Genomic DNA, 13873 nt, shown 5'->3' with positions numbered 1-13873 from the left:
TAAACAAATAACTGAATTCAATAATGCTAAAACACCCTTCATACTTGGTTTAGCATAAGCTGGCACATGTATACAGCTTATTGAAATGTTTATTTATGGCTGTGATGGTAATGGGCAAGAAGCAATTGCAAGTTCATTTGGAGCGCTTAGTGACGTCAGTGTAGGCCCTGTCATGTGACTTTGCAACCAGACTCACCTGTGGCCACATATACAATAAAGCCATGTGACGTGCATTCTTAAAGAGTTTACCATATCACATATTACTGCGTCTTATCATGTGTTCGAGAAGTGCAGATATCTCTAGCTTGTTACAATAAAAGGATCCTAAACCAACACAAGGTTGATATTTAGTCGTGGTGTTGCAGCCGTGTATGAGTCTACAATGAATGCATAGCCAAGATAATTTTTCTATAGGCTGTCGAATTAGTAATGCTACACACATTGAACGATACAAAAGAGGTCCTCGCTTATTTCGCTTTTTTTCCCTTTGCTTCTTTCATTGGCTTGTCTCTTTTTTCCATGTGACAGTCCCTTTTTTTCACAATTTTGTACAGTTGTTTTTGGTAACAACCCCTTTACTCATCAATCCTCCTCACTGTCTAAGGAGCAAGAGCAGTGAGCACACAAACACATTCTAAAAAATTTGTTTGTAAATTGAGCACTGAGGGGCTGAACACTTCCAAAAGGCTCGAAGGGAAGTTATTGTTTCTAGCAACTTTTTTATGCCCCCGTGGCTAGTTGTGCTGCTGCAGTTGTCATTGTTGAATAGGACTTTATTCCGAACTCGTTGCATACATTTGCTTGAAATGTTAAAAATATTTGGAGGTGGTTTCTTAACCTTTTATTCAGTTACATACAGAATTACGTTTCAATGTGTCAAAATCTATTCAATAAAAGATCAGTCATAAGGATATCCTAAATTCAGCAAATATTCACAGGAAAGCTCAGTAAAAGGCTGAGTGTTTTTCCTTGAACGTGAAGGAGATACCCTGCTTCTAAACGGTCAATAGACAGTCTAGTAGTATCGACATTTCAAGCACTATAAATTATTCTGGTATCGTGCTGTTCAGGCATTTTTAATGAGAGGGTTTTTTAATCAAAATATTGTCACTTTGCCTTGTATTGGTGAAATTGCCTAACATAGGTATAATGCATGAATCGCTTTATATGTTTTGTTTTATGCAAATGGTGCTCTTATCCAGTGGGTATAATAAATGCTGAAAAATGTTTTACTATACAACAGTTTTTTTTAAATTATGCCACCAGAGATATTAACGCACTCGATTATATGCTTGATTAATGCATCACTATCACCACCCTGTTTAACGCATAGTGGGACAAAAATAACTGTACTTAACACTACTGGCTGCATACACTTTCATGTCTCAAAATGTGCTAAAAAGCGTGGTCAAATGCGTTTATATTTTTTCATTCCACCTAAATATTCTGGCCATACCCAAAGCAGCTTCCGCTCTTTTAAGGTACTCACTATTCGGTGTTCAAAAAGTATCAATGTCATATCCTTAATATGTCGGCCTAATCAACTCTCTATAATGAGAATTAACGGACGACACTACCCAGGAAAGTATAGGTATGTCATGAACTGTAAATTTAACGCAACTGTCAAAAAACATGAATGTATTAGTAACTTAATGCCAAGTTAACGTATCGTTCACTTTTTGTCCCAATTTTCTTACAAATACTTTTGATAACATCACCTGTAGTTTGTTTGGCATCATTGTCTGTTAGTTTTCAATATAATTTGTTTATCAAAGACAAAGAGCCCTTAAATGTAGAATTCTTCTCTTTACTGAATAGTCTGAAACAGTGAGTCCCATTCATGTTAACACTGGGTGACTCATTTAAATCTGTTTTGCATGTGTTCGTGTACGTATATTTAGGTGAGACGGTACACCATTGCCACTCCATGTGACTAGCAGATTTTATTAGAAATAACAGACGCATAATGCTGCCTAGGTAGTGTAGAGTATGGTATTGAAAGTAATTTTATAGTAAATGTCAAGAAAGAAAAGTGGATAAAAAGAAGACTTGCCATGGCAAGAAACTGAACCTGCGACTAAATTGTGCGGTGCTCTCCCAACTGTGCTACCGCAGCAGCTATCACCGCATCCGCTTTGTACGGTATTTATGTGACCTAATACTCGAAGAGTCAGTCAGCTCCACTTGTTGCCATAATGGCTAGTGGGGAACTTTTTTCCTTTTCTATTAGCTTCACGTAGCATGTGAACTTATTACAAGCTAACAGCCTGACTGAGGTTCCTGCGTTTAATTCACATATATAATCTCTAAAGTGAACAAGGAGATAACCGTCGTTGTAGCGCAGTTTGTAGAGCATCACCAGCATTATTCAAAGGTCACAGATTCGGTCTTGTGCTCGACAAGTTACCTTTTCTTCCACGTTATTTTTTTCTCGATTACCTTACAATTACTTCCAATATTATCCTTTGTACATTTCCTGGAAGCATTGTCAGTTTTCTTTAATATAAATTATATAAAAGAAAAACGAGCCCTTAAAAGTGTACTTCCTAATTTCATTTGTAGTGAAGAACTTGTGCTGGCAGGCTTGGTGTCGTGAGGTTGTATACAGGGGATAATTGGTCAGATTTTAGCTCGTAAAATATTGTTTGCTGCGTGACGCCAGCAGGCAAAAAAAAATACAGATGTCCCACACTCGCCTTAATGGTAACAGGCAGGGCTGACTGACTCTCCCACAAATAAATGCACATATATACTGTACAAAATGTAAGGGTGTATAGCCGCCATGGTAGCTCAGTTGGTAGAGTTTCGGACGTGTTACTCGAGTGTCGCAGGTTCCCTTCCTGTTCAGGCCAGGTTGTATTTTTTTCGACATTTATTTCTTCAAAATAAAATATAAATATTTCTGAAAATGTTCTTTACACTTTCCCTAATAGTACTGTCTGTTAGTTCTCATGATTAATGTGCCTAACAAAGAAAAACAGCTTTTCAATGTACACTTCTACACTTCTTGCAGATTTTGTGGTGTTTTCTACAAAAGGCACCTTACAACCAAAGAGGCTAACAAAATGTGCCATTGTCAGTGTTGGCCTTTGTAGTGAATGCAAGTAAGATATGTTTTGAAGAAGAATAAATCATTCTGCCACTTGCCTAAGGAATGGCTACAGGACATCGTGCTGGATGCACTTTGTTATCTTTAAATCGAGCTACTTTGAATTCTAATTTTATACATTACATATGCTACACATGACGGTATCACAGACTTTTTTGCCACAAAGAACATGCAGCAAGCAATGTTATAATTATAAAAAATCATAAGGATAAGGGAAAAAGTGCACCCTCAACGAGAATAGACAGGGTGCAGGCATTATTCCTTCTGCACGTCCTTGTGAAGTGCGAGCTGTTTTTGCCTTGTTATGATCAACTAACTAGATCGAGATGTGTTGTTCTTGTGCATAAAGACACTTAACGGGAAACAAGGTTTAATTCAAACTGTGTGTGTCTTTCAGCATATATGGTGCCCAGTTGAAGAAGTCATGCAGACCTTATTTTTTTATGGTCTGTATGCCACACACGTTAACCAGTACACAGGTTTAACATAATAACATGGCTTAAAGCATGAAGCAGGTAAAGGGAACGAAAATAAAGTTTTATTGCAGCTGTTTTTTGTGCAATAGAAAGCTTACTGGTCAGAGCGTATAAACATTTATAGAAAAAAGATAGTTTTTAGGGCATGTTTCTTTTTGTTTGACATGACTTTCATGAGTACACTGAAGGGCAATGAGAAAGTGCTGGAAACATTTTCAGAACTTTGGGATCTCTGACTGCTATGAAGTGTCACACAACACGGGCTGCACACAGTGGGAGGTCAGCATGACAGCTTCATATGTTTTTGCATTGCAGTTTGCGGCAAAAGCATGCATTTCACGTGCATGACAAATGCATGTAATTCCCACAGTTTGCCACGACGGTAGCGCTGCGTTTTGAGGGTTGACTCTCATCCTAAACAGCACTGAATATTGTTGGCACAGGTAATATGGATATACACTGTAACTTTGACCTTTAATCATTTTGCGCGTGTAAGCATCAGCCTATTTGCAGTAAACAGACAGGCTGCATGACATACCGATTTCTAGGGAATATAAATGCAATTTTAAAGGAGATGCTACTCAAGTTGCAAAAAGAATTCAGTCCAATTCAGGGATTTTTATTTCCAGCTGCAATCACGCATTCTGACCACTTGTCAGTCTTTTCAATGAACAAATGCTAATCAAAATTTTTAGCTTAGTGGGTTGGTACTGATGTTGAATTTTGTGCGTTGCTCATGAGTATGAAGACAGACTTGTATGCTTCAACAGACAATACCTTGTGGATTTTTTCCACTCGTGCCCTACCTTTGAGCACTGCTTGAAATCGATAAGACAATCTTTGCATATTTTTAGTATAGTTGCACTATCAGTGTCAGCTTAAGCTATGCCATGAAATGTGCCCACAACATTTAGCTGTTATTGTTTCTGTGTGCAACGGTAGTTGTGGTTGCGCTGAATAACCTTTTTGTATGCAGTACAGAAAAACTTGCTCTTTCAAAGTAAAGTGCATCTTTGGATCGATTGTAAATGTTTTCATATACCAGGCCTTAAGTTTTCAAAAAAATTCCTCAGTGTGCCACGAGAAAATGCATGTTCTGAAAAATTTTTCATATCATTATATACAACTCTAAAGGCCTTGTCTACAACTGTCCGCAGGTTGATCTTAACCAGTAAACAAGGAGCGGCAGCAACCCCCAGAAAAGAGCAAGCACCGCCCAAGCTCGCCAAGCTCTTCATGAATGAAGCTCGCCAAGCTCTCTTTGACATAAACAGGAAAGTCACTGTTTGGCATTGAAAGCCGTTGCAAGGAGTGCCTTGCCAGTACACTGTGCTGCTCTTTCATCATGAAAGACGAAGGGGACCACTTCAGAGGAACTTAATGATGTGCACTGTGAGTGGTTCAGTGTTTTTTTTTTGTCCAGCCACCAGTCACAAAATCATGTGTAGAATTCAGCCAAGATGGCTAGAGGGAGTCGGGTAGACATGTGTTGACATTTGTATAGCCAAGTAGTGCCAATTTTGGCATTCGTCTTGTTGGGGTAACTGCCGCAAATGACAGAAGCTTCATCAATTCTGTAAATGAGCAGATGTGTCAGGGAAGACTAGCTGCATTTGTTCTTTCTATAAATGATAGCTGTCAACATTTTTTATTGTACAGGAGTTTTCTTCTTCACTTGTGGGTGTTCAGCCCTCCACAGAAAAAAAATGCTACAAGTCTACTTATGGAAGGCTCCAAGGCTCTACATGCAGTTTTTTTTGCCTTGTTCTCATAAGCACCTTGTTTGGATGAACATGACCATTCTAAACATGTACAGCAAAAAATGACGCTGGCCGGTCGTTTTGTGGTCATCGTGTTTCTCGCAATATTTTGTAAGTGTGTTGTGCATTACGTTGTCAATCTGGTTCGTGTGCATAGACAGTCACGCAGTTTCAGGGGATTCCAAGCACCCTATTGTAGTATAATAAGCCAGGAAGCAACACATCAATATTTCTTGATGAACATAGTTGCCTATATGATGCAGGATACGTCACTTAACGTTCGTGCATATTCATCAGTGTAAGCTCATCTTAGCGTTATCTAAAATGAAGATGAGAGCCGACAGTTAGAAATACCTAGCGGGGTAACAGGGTGAACAGTGGATGTGCCTCAAAAAGGGTGGCCGACGTTACGATAGGAGGATCTATTTTTGTAAAATCACCTTGTCATCCTTGGTGTAATAGTTTTAAGGGGGTTAGTAGTGATATTATATTTTGGTGTAGGCGAGTGTGCCTGTTGGTAAGGTTTGTCTGAAAAAAATTTATAAATCATAAGAGTGCAGCCCTCGCTTCCTTTTAAGTTAGGTTGCGATGATCCAAAGTGTTCTCCTGTCGGAGGTTTGGGGCAAGGTAAGAGAAAAAAGAAGAAAGAAAAGGGGATTCAAAGAGAAAGCAGTGTCCTACGCCGCTCCTTTCCTTTGTTCGTGTCAGTAGTGGCCACTGCTTTATAGCACACCACTCCTACTTTGCATCTCCCCTTTTTGTTCTTTGTTTTTTTCTTTTTTTTACTTTTTTGACAATTGCATTGTTTAATCTAGTGCATGAGTCAATGACACATGGCTTTGCTATAGCAAATACGCCTATGCGGTGTTGGATTGAACAGTGCATTGAACTCTGTTCAGTTTAATTACAGGCTGATCATTGCAATAATTCCTACCGGTCCATCACCACACACCATCAAATGAAAAAGTTTGCCCTTGGCTCTTAGTACACTAGTAAATAGCTTGCGTCTTGGGCTACTCAGAATTAATGTTGGTTTGCTGCTGTTTGTGGTAAATAATTTATTCAATATGACAATATCTTACCTTGCGAAATTTTTCCGACCTAGCTTTTTTGTCTTCCCTATTGAAACATTGTATATAAGGATGAAAATAAGGAAAAGGTGATAGTTTTAACTTTGGAAGAATAAATATTTGAAGTGGGGCAATTCCACACCAACCATCTCAGCAATTTCACCAACAATCCCAAACTATTTGAAAAAAAAATACTTGCTCATTTACTGTATTGGAAACAGAGAAATGCTAAAACATAGCAGACAGAACAACACTTTTGGTCACCTGGGTGCCTTCTGAGTTTCCCAAGATGTCTTTTGGGTGTTGCTTATGAAAAAAGGTATTTTTAAATTACCACCTCTAAATTTTTTTCTTACCACATTTGGTACAGATAATAAGTAAAAGTGCTTGTGTATAGTGCTTTAAGCTCAGTAATATTAGCACAAGTTTTTGCCTCTGCAAAAACAAAAAAAAAACAGTTCTCTTAATATGGCAAGTAATGTCATCACAGATTTTGTTTTAAGAAAGAAAATACCTTTTGAAAATGACCATTGATGACTGTTTTTCCATTTAGTGTATAACGGCTTCTGTCCAAAAGTTACCCATGGCCATCAATGAAAAATTTCAAAAATTATTCACTTATTTTAAACCAAAATTTTAATAATAGAGCTTGCCATATAACAAGAAATGTTCATTCGCTTGTGACATCTGTTTAAAAGCAACTTTTATTTGGCCCACCACATGGTGCAAATGGCATCTCAGTGTGGAGCAAAATGTTGATATAGTGAAATTCACGATATTTTTCTGGTAAATTTTATCTACATGTGGGCCCAAGAATATTTTATTTTTCGTAAAATATACCTTCTGTGAAGTACGTTTTCGTTTCTCGGATATTCATACAAAGTGCAGTCTTGCCTTAGCAAAAAAAGTGCAAACATCAAACATTTTGGCTTAATTCTTGGAAGGAAGTGTGGCAGAAAAAGTGCGCTAATATTACTCGACTCGAATAAACTTACACAAGCGCCTTTGATTGATAAGTAAACCTATATTATATGGCAAAAAAGTGATACTTTTATATTTTCTCACAAACAACCCCCAGACAGCATTCTCTGAAGCTCAGAAGGCACCCTTGTGACAAAGAATTTTTTATCTAAAATATTCTAGCAATTCACTGTTTTCAATAGAGTAAATTCGCACTTTTTTTTAACAAAAAACAGTTGTGATAGTCGCCAGCCAAATAGGTTTCGGCAATTATTCTGGAATGACCCAGTGGTGAAAACGACAAATACCTGAACGCACTTCAATTTCAGGGCGATTTTGATAGTATTTTATTGTAAGCAGCACTTGAATAAACCCTTGCCTCTAAGCTTAGGCATATAAACAAACCACAAGCAATCAGTGTAGTTTGAAATTTGTACAGTTTCGTTGTTTTAAGGCTTGTGCAGCCTACTTCAGTGCGAGCTTCACCAATTCTTCAATTGAGTTTCGACCAACATGTTTTTGCGCCACAATGAATTTTCAGCTATATACTCCAGTTACCTCAAGAAAACGCCCCAAGTAGAAGCACTAATATCATTACAAAGGCACTGTAAATAATAACAGAGTGCTGCTTCTTTTTTCTTTTAATTTTTGTGATGCTTTGCTTGAACGCTGTGCTTTTTTGTGATATAGTTCATTAGTTCAGTGCACATAGGGCTTTAGAACCAACACTAGCCGTGTTGAGCCCGATCGGTTTTCATCACGGTAGCCTTTGTAAAATTGTGACTTCAAACCACATTGTTCTCTTGAAGATTTTATCCTGCATTTAAGACTCCTAGTCAATTTTGCTATGAAAAAAGGTGATGTCATGGTGTATCACTTTTTATAGAGTAAATCAGTGTTACTGCATATTTTAGATCCTTAACAGAGTAGTTGTTTTAAATATCGGTATTTAAAATGTTATGAGCACGCTGTATGTACTTTAGCGTAAGCAGTTACAGATAGCAAGTGCCCTTGATACTTCTGTTGGCGGTTAATTTTTGTTACCTTTTCTCCCCTATTTCTTTGTGGTAGTCTATAGTAGTCTGGCTTGCACAGATTTATAATGACAGCTTAACGTCCTGCTTGCTCTCATGGTGATTTTTCGCCTTCACAAATTGTAGTTTCACGTCACAACAAGGCTCAACCCGATCGCAAAAACCAGTGCCACTGGTTCAGCGCCATACCTGATTACTGCACCAGTGTTCAGTGTGGCGCTGACACTGAGACAGTGTCACGCTGCATGAGGCACGCTGACGCTGCACACTAGGCCACCCAATATCGGCCGAAATGTGGCATTCAAATTGCGTTTAAAGCTTGTGTTCATGCGCACATTGTAATTAAGGCTTAAACACGCACGCAGTGAAAAAAAAGAAAGGGAAAAAAACTAAAAAAAACTGAGTGAGCAGGAGTCAAGCCCATTACCTTAACACATCACAATCCTGAGCTAGACACGCTGCCCACTCTTCCACATCTGAAACACGAGAATGTGTTTATTTTTCTTCACCTTAAAAGTAATTCATGTATCCTATATTTCGAATTTGTCGTTTACATACGCAGTGTTTCGTCTCTTCGTGCTCACACGAAACTTAAGATTGTTAGCTCAATCTTTGCTGATTGCCTTGGATCACATACATCTGACACGTTTTCCGCAAAGCTTGTTAGTGTAGCTGCAGATGTGCTACGGCAATCGGGGTGACTCGCTATGCGGTTAGTCATACCTATGTATAAAACAGCGTTCATCTGAGCTACTCACTGAACACTCTAGATTTCACCCCCCGATAGTTTAGAAGCATTTTCTGTTCTCCTTGTTTACGTTCCGCGAACGACAGCCGCAGCAGTTCACTCTAGCCGAAACGACCACTAGGCTTAGGGCTGTACTTCGTGTGCCACGGTTGCTGTGAAGATCATAGATATTCAGTTGGACTGAGTCTAATAATCGTTACAATGTAGTTTTGATCATAACTGACCCATGAATGGTCATATTTACACCTTGGTTTACACAAATTGGAAGCTAAAAACACCAAGATTGGGCAATGCAGAGGATAACTGCCGCCGGCGACATGCTGCTTTTTAAGGTACGAGCCGCAACGACTCACTGCTAGAGCAGGTTGGTATTGATTATCAGACTGATATTACTGTCATTTTGTGTAGCGAATTCTCAGTTCTATCGATGCCGTTTATGAAATACATTGATGAACCTCAATCAAACTTCAAGGAAAGCGCACCCGCACCAAGGGGGGCATCCATCCATAGGTGGGATAGAACCTTTTTTCCGGAAACTCTTGCATGCCCCCCCCCCCCTTTGCCCCTCATCTCTAGGAGCAAGCATCGGTAACACACTATGCATAATTTCTGTGCTCCTTGCCCCCCTGCAGCAACAAAGTTGTTGCTTGTCCCCCCAAGCGAAATCCTGGCAGCGCCTCTCACCCACGCGATCACATATGAATGCTTTAGCGTACTCGCTTTCATTGCCTAAGGAAACTGAAGCTTTATATGTGTAGCACATAGATGAGAATACCATCATGTTCGGTAAATTACGCGCTCGACATGTCGCGATTCAATATGAAGTCTTACAGAAAGTGCGCAGATCACACCTAGTCAATGTGCCGCTAAACTTATCAGTGTGTGGTAGAAACTGTACAGCGGGACCAGTACCTCCCAGCGTGTTTTACGACACTGGCCTACGCTGGACAGTGTGGCCCAGTGCGTTTCAGCGCACTGGACGACACTGACCACGCTGTAGAGAGTGTCCCAGTGCCCAGCAGCGCGCTGTAGTTTACTGGGATACACTGTACAGTGTTTCCAACGTCACCAAGCATGCTGAAACGTACTGGGGGATACTGAAAACGGTGTTTTTTTAAAGGGAAGGTGGCACACAAACTGTAAGGTTAGCAAGCAAATGCACGTGTACGGACTATTTATTGTGCAGTGTAATTTTTTATGAGAGGGTCTAAGCGAATGCATGACCCGTGCCCTGTGGCGGCTGCTTGTAACACGTTCAAGCGAGATCAATAGCAACCCCAGCCTCTATTCCAGTCATCTAGTGGCGAGCGAAACAACCGGCAACTGATAATATAAAAGCAGCGGCAATATAGCAACCGCCTCCCCTTCAAAACAATTACATGAGAGGCCGGGCGTAATCATCTTTTCCGAGGCAGGGCTGCAATATTGCCCCGAATTCGATATTGTCACGGGGTCGTGACGTGGCCGAAGACAGGAGACTTCGTGTTGGGATTTAACTGTTTATTTGGGCGAACCTGTGCCCGGTAAACGGAAAGTCCAATTACAGCAGCAGTCTCGCACAGATAGCAGTCTCGGACTGATAGCGGCGAACTGAGCGTCGGCCTTCGATCAACAACTGACAAACGGAGAAGCGCGTCGGCATTTAAACTCTTGCCGTCGAATGTTCTAGCGTTATCGCTGGTGGTGGCGTAAGTTCCAGAACAATCTGTACCGTTCGCACAGTCGGCGTGATCTTATCGAAATGATCTACTACAGTCCGGAACCTTCTCGAAAACTGCAGGCGCGGTTTGCGCTAAGAATCGTGTGGCGTTTTGGGACGATAACAAAAACTTGGGAAATGGAACGTGGCATTGCCCCCCTCTAAAGAAGGCATCGTCCCGATGCTTTAACTAAAGATGAAGGTACAATAATATTGCAAGAAAGTACATTAAAATACGATACAACAAAAATACAAAAAAACACTGTTTCAGTTTGTTAATGCGCATGAAACGGCTTGAGGTGCGCGACATGGACGACTTCAAGTCGCGATCGGCGTCGTTGAGAGTTCGTGATGCCGTCGGGGACAACCTCGTAATGAAGTGGGCCGAGACGTCGAACCACCCTGTACGGTCCGAAGTACCGCCGCAGAAGCTTTTCACTTAGCCCACGTCGGCGTATCGGCGTCCACACCCAAACACGTTCACCGGGCTGGTATTCCATGAAGCGTCGTCGAAGGTTGTAACGGTGGCTGTCGGTCGTCTCTTGATTCTTGATACGGAGACGCGCAAGTTGTCGGGCTTCATCGGCGCGTTGAAGGTACTCGCTCACATCGAGGTTTCCTTCGTGGGTGCCGTTGGGTAACATGGCATCTAGCGTCCTTGCCGGGCTCCTTCCGTAGACCAATTTGTATGGAGATATCTGCGTCGTCTCCTGCACCGCCGTGTTGTATGCGAAGGTCACATACAGAAGAATAGCGTCCCACGTCTTGTGTTCGACATCGACGTACATTTACAGCATGTCGGCGATTGTCTTTTTAAGCCGCTCGGTGAGGCCATTGGTCTGTGGGTGGTACGCTGTCGTCTGGTGGTGGTTTGTTTGCCTGTTTGCCAATATCGCTTGAGTTAAGTCGGCAGTAAATGCCGTTCCTCTGTCGGTGATAAAGACCTCCGGGGCGCTGTGACGTAGGACGATATTTTCGACGAAGAACTTGGCTACCTCGGATGCACTGCGTTTTGGCAGGGCTTTTGTCTCGGCGGAGCGGGTGAGGTAGTCGGTAGCTACCACGATTCACTTAATTTCGAAATTCGAAAACCGACGTCGGGAACTGCCCCAGTAGGTCCATACCAATCTGCTGGAAAGGTCGGCAAGGTGGATCAATTGGCTGCAGAAGTCCTGCTGGCCTTGTCGGCGGTGTCTTGCGTCGCTGACAGTCCCGGCATGTCCTCACATAACGAGTGACGTCGGTGGTAAGACGTCGCCAGTAGTACCTTTCTTGTATCCTCGCGAGCGTGCGAGAAACACCTAGGTGCCCTGCCGTCGGATCGTCGTGCAGGGTCTGCAGGAGTTCTGGTCGCAGAGCTGAAGGCACCACAAGGAGGTACTTAGTTCGAAGCGGTGAACAGTTTTTCTTTTGTAGAAGACCGTTTCGTAGAAAGAACGACGTAAGTGCGCGCTTGAATACCTTCGAGACTTCGGCGGTCCTGCCTTTGAGGTATTCTATTAGGGCCTTAAGTTCCGCGTCCGCCCGATGTCGTTCAGCGAAGTCGTCGGTAGTTATCGTTTCCAAGAAGCAGTCGTCATCCGGGTCGTCGGGTAGCGGTTAGTCGACAGGCGCACGAGAGAGACAGTCGGCGTCGGAGTGTTTTTTGCCGGACTTGTAAATGACAGTAATGTCATATTCTTGAAGTCTCAGGCTCCATCGTGCGAGGCGACCTGAAGGGTCCTTCAAGGTGGCTAGCCAACACAATGCGTGGTGGTCGCTCACAACTTTGAAGGGCCTGCCTTAGAGGTAGGGGCGAAATTCGATGTAGCCCAGATGATGGTGAGGCACTCGTTTTCTGTTGTGAAATAATTTGCTTCTGCTTTGGATAGTGATCGGCTGGCGTAACTAATAACCCTTTCAAGTCCGTCAGCCCTCTGCACACGAACGGCGCCAAGACCTACGCTGCTTGCGTCAGTATGTATTTCTGTCTCGGTGAATTCGTCGAAATGGGCAAGTAACGGAGGCGTCTGGAGGCGATGTTTAAGCTCCTGAAAAGCGTATTCCTGTGGCGTTTCCCACTTGAACTCCACGTCGGCCTTGGTAAGGTTAGTGAGAGGATCGGCGATGTGGGCGAAGTTTTTCACGAACCGCCTATAATAGGCGCACAGGCCCAGAAATCGGCGCACGGCTTTCTTGTGAGTGGGCGGCGGGAAGTCGGCGATGACAGCTGTTTTCCGTGGATCGGGACGAACTCCAGACTTGCTGATAACGTGCCCCAGAAACAAGAGCTCCTCATACGCAAATCTGCCCTTTTCTGGCTTCAGTGTGAGTCCGGAAGTCCTGATGGCTTGAAGTACAGCTTCAAGGTGCCGAAGATGCTCGTCGAAACTCGAGGAAAACACGACGACGTCGTCCAAATACACAAGGCAAGTCTGCCACTTTAATCCTGCTAGTACTGTATCCATAACGCGTTAAAAAGTTGCAGGCACTGAGCAAAGGCCGAAGGGCATCCGCTTAATTTCGAAGAGGCCGTCTGGTGTTATAAACGCCGTCTTCTCTCGGTCTCTTTCGTCGACTTTGATTTGCCAATAGCCAGTCTTGAGGTCTATTGACGAAAAGTACTTGGCATTATGGAGCCGATCAAGTGCGTGGTCTATTCATAGGAGAGGATACACGTCCTTTTTTGTGATTTTGTTCAGGCGGCGATAATAGACGCAGAAACGTAGGGTCCCATCCTTTTTCTTCACTAATAGCACGGGGGATGCCCACAGACTCTTGGACGACTGGATAATGTCATTCCGCAGCATTTCATCAACTTGTCTTTTCATGGCCTCACGTTCTCGCTTTGAAACCCTGTATGGACTCTGATGGAGTGGTCTGGCATTTTCTTCGGTTATGATGCGATGTTTCGTGATTGGGGTCTGCCAAATTTTTGATGACGACGAAAAGCAATCTTCCTATTGCGGGAGCAGGGCATTGAGCTGTTTTTGCTTATCGTTCGGAAGTCTGGAATTGACGTCGAAAGTTATAGGAGG

At 42.4% G+C, this 13873-nt stretch overlaps 1 protein-coding gene across 1 annotated transcript in view; it reads left to right on the top strand.

Annotated features, from left to right (window-relative positions):
• LOC142765206 (uncharacterized) overlaps nucleotides 1–13873 on the top strand; it is a 1282698-nt gene that overhangs the window by 912747 nt on the left and 356078 nt on the right. The gene's annotated exons all lie outside the window — the stretch shown is intronic.

The sequence above is a fragment of the Rhipicephalus microplus genome, chromosome 6, assembly GCF_043290135.1.
Source record: "Rhipicephalus microplus isolate Deutch F79 chromosome 6, USDA_Rmic, whole genome shotgun sequence".
Lineage (NCBI taxonomy): Eukaryota > Metazoa > Arthropoda > Arachnida > Ixodida > Ixodidae > Rhipicephalus > Rhipicephalus microplus.
Note: the sequence above shows the minus strand (reverse complement) of the source record. Positions and strands in the feature narration are given on the sequence as shown.